At 46.5% G+C, this 3,400-nt stretch overlaps 1 non-coding gene across 1 annotated transcript; it reads right to left on the reverse strand.

Moving 5' to 3' along the window:
- Window positions 1-2,914: 2,914 nt before the first annotated feature.
- On the reverse strand, window positions 2,915-3,021 carry LOC114004980 (U6 spliceosomal RNA). The gene has a single exon (XR_003546922.1). It is a non-coding gene; the product is annotated as a U6 spliceosomal RNA (small nuclear RNA).
- Window positions 3,022-3,400: the final 379 nt, after the last annotated feature.

Raw genomic sequence — 3,400 nt, forward strand, 5'->3', positions numbered from 1 at the left:
CCTTATTTATTAATAGCTGGTATGAGACAGGAATTTCCCTTCCCTGCCGAGGTAACAAAAGAAGCAGAGATGTAGACCAAATTTCTACCATCCAGGCTCCCAGGGAATAACAACAAGCAGAGACCCCTGCCATCCTTCACTGGACACATAATGCGAGAGAGAGAGAGAGAGAGAGAGAGAGAGAGAGAAAGGGAGGGAGGGAGGGAGAGAGAGAGGAAAAGGAGACTTTATCATATTAAGTCACCAGAGCATAACCTCACCCATACTGAACACAGATTTTGCTCAGTTATCCTCAGGCAGCAATAAATTCAGGAAGGCAGAGCCCTCCCCCAGCCTCAGGGTTTGGAATGTGATTGGTCACAGCCAGTTATGACATTTGCATATCCCTTTTTCAGAGATCTCCTCTCCCCAGGGCAGGCCATGTGACTAAATTCTGGCTGAGGAGACTATAGGGCAATCTTGAATAAGGGAGCCTTTGAAAAAGATGTTCCTTCTTGATAAAAGGAGAGAAAAGAGCAAGGAGGGGAATTATTTTCCCCCTGCTTATGATTATTTTATGTGAGTGAGATTATGATGCTTAAAGAGGGAAAGACAGAGTCTATTTCACACAGAAAAGAAGTGGGAAACTTGCAGAAGTCATTATTCCAGGAGGCGGCGCAGAGGGAACTGCCTGAAGGGGGGTTTTTACTCCCTAAGTCCACGTCTCTCCAATTCACGCATCCACCTGCACGTCTCATAGGCCACTCTAACTCCTCGACCGTGTGTCTCATAGAGTCATTGTCTCAGCTGAAGGAACCATAGTTCTCCTGGGTGCCCAGACTAATTAACTTTTACCTTTGCCTCTTGCTCATCGAGTCCATAATGTTTCCCACCCTCCTCTCCCCTCTTCCCTGTCTTCTCTTCAAAGACTGCTTACCTAACTAGAGGGCCTCAGGCCTGGCTCCCCTCCAGCTGAGGTCCCAGTTACAGCCAAGGAGCCTTTCCCAAACTAAGAATGATCATATCAGCCTCACACCTAAAACAGCTTAAATGGTTTCCCTATATTGGATTTTGATGAAATCCCAAATCATTGGCAAGATTACTTTTCATAGATTGACTCTAGCTGTCACAGCCTCCATGTTGGCCACACCCACTTGTCACTTCTGCTCCGTTGTTACCTGCTTGGCCCACAGGTCACAAATGCTGCATGCTCTCACCCTTCCCTGCCCCTCGCACAAGCTAACCCACTTTCCCGGAATAATCCATTCTTTTCCTCTCCCCTTTTTTTGCCTGTGAAACTCCTCAGCCTCCTTAAGGCTTTTTTAGTTACTTTCTTCTCATGGGAGTCTTCCCTTTCTTTCCCAATGCTGGTTGGCTGCCCCTCTACGCAAGAATCACTCTCTTTTTCCGCTTGGGTCGTCAGAAAAGTCATGACACATTTTTGCATGGAAAAATATAGAAAATACGTCATGACTTTTCCAATGACCCAATACTTTTTTTTTTTTTTTTCAAACTGTGGAATTGTAATTTTGTATCCATCCCCTAAGCCCTAAGTGTCCCACTAGATTGTAATCCCTGGAGGTGACGATTACCCTTTCCATTTTTGGCACACTGTCTGGGATGTTTTAGGTACCCCACAAAGGATTGTGCGTGCTTGTCATTATATGCCTGTAGGCAGAAGTATCTTAGCACATGGGTCTGAGAATCCTGCTGCAGTGATGAGCCAGCAGTGGATGGCAGGAGACAGGGATGATGGAGAATAGACATCTTAGGTTAGACAAGGCTCTGGGTCTGAAAGTGTCATCCAGACAAACTGTGTGTGTGTGTGAAGGAGCCAGAAGTTAGAACAAGAGCAAGGATAGAAGCTCAAAAGGCATGATCAGGGCCTGGGAAGCCTTCCAGCTGGACAGACTCTGGGCAAAGGCTCTGGGAGGAGAGAACACCCAGCTTGAGGGCAAAGGCCTAAAGCAAAGGCTGTCGCTGAGCACAGAGTTGGCAGGGGCTTGCCTTCTCTCAGGCAGAAGGAACTTAGGTGACCCGAGAGAGACACGAGGTGCGGCAGACACAGAAACCTGTGTTAGATTGGCCAAGGCTGGCTCTGCCACCATGCCCACAGCTGGGGGAGGACCTGCCCACATAGACAGTGTACCCCAAGACTCTTCACTCTGTAGAAGATGAAATCTTCTGTTCTAAGCAGGCAGACGTGGGAGGCAGAGCCTGGCTCACGATGAGGGGGAGCAACAGAGCTGTGGTCCCTGGCTTTGCTGCTGAGAGGAGCAATGGTTACGATCGTCAGCAAATACATGCTGATCTGCCACCAGGCTGTTCCTGGCTTTTACCACAGGTGAGCAACAGTGGTTCAAGTTGGTGACAGATCAATGAACACCCACAGATCTGCGTGAGTTTTTCAATCAAAGGAATGAAAACTGGGTCTTTATTTTGTTTATTTTGGAGAGGTTTTTGCTATAGGGTGTGTGCGTTCACCAGAAAGACAGAGAGAGACAGAGACAGAAAGTGAGAAATCACCCCTCCCCCCACCTTCTGGGGGGATGGCCACGCCGCAGTCACTTCTCCTCCATTCTCCTCTCAGGATCTTGGGCACGCACGCACACGTGCCTGGCGTGAGTTTAAGCCACTGGGTCCAGGACTTGAACTATGGTCGACTACATGGGAGTCCAGTGACATAGCCATTATACCAACTGCTAGTCCTGAAAACTGGGTCTGTTTATAAGAGAAATTTATCAAGTAGTAAGTGTAGATTAAAAAGCCAGAAAAGATACTTTGCAGAGGTCGCATCCTCTAAAATCTTACCCTAGAACCCATGTGCATATCCAGCTGTCTGCAGAACTTTCTAAAAGTCCCCATGAGCTAGTATAGACTTACTTACTGGACTTTTCTTTTCTTTCCTTTTTTCTTTTCTTTTCTTTTTTTTTTTTTAAATATGGGACACTTAAAAACTTTGCGTGTCATCCTTGTTCAGGGGCTATGCTAATCTTCTCTGTATTGTTCCAGTTTTAGTATGTGTGCTGCCGAAGCGAGCACTTTACTGGACTTTTCTAAAAAAAAAAAAAAAAAGAGGTAGCCTAAAAAGTCCATGTATTCCTGCTAAGTTCAGACAACTGGTACCCAAATGATAAGTTAGCATCTTCCAAGAATTATGAGCGTAGAGAAACCTACCCCTTGGCGACCCATCACTCAGGAGACCATGCTGGCCTTTACGGTCAAGTTTCCAGTCTCTTCTATTGCCAGGCCTTTGCTGTCCTCCTCTCCAGATACCAATCACATCTGGATGCCACATGGGTCCATTACTTTACGTTTTATTTTATAGAATGAAACATCCCCTGACCCTACCTCACTTCCTGGCCCTTGGTTGATACTTTCTAGGCATTCCTACTTAGCCCTGCCATTACTTTTTGGTAAC

Source organism: Tupaia chinensis, unplaced genomic scaffold (assembly GCF_000334495.1).
Source record: "Tupaia chinensis unplaced genomic scaffold, TupChi_1.0 Scaffold000063_1, whole genome shotgun sequence".
Lineage (NCBI taxonomy): Eukaryota > Metazoa > Chordata > Mammalia > Scandentia > Tupaiidae > Tupaia > Tupaia belangeri.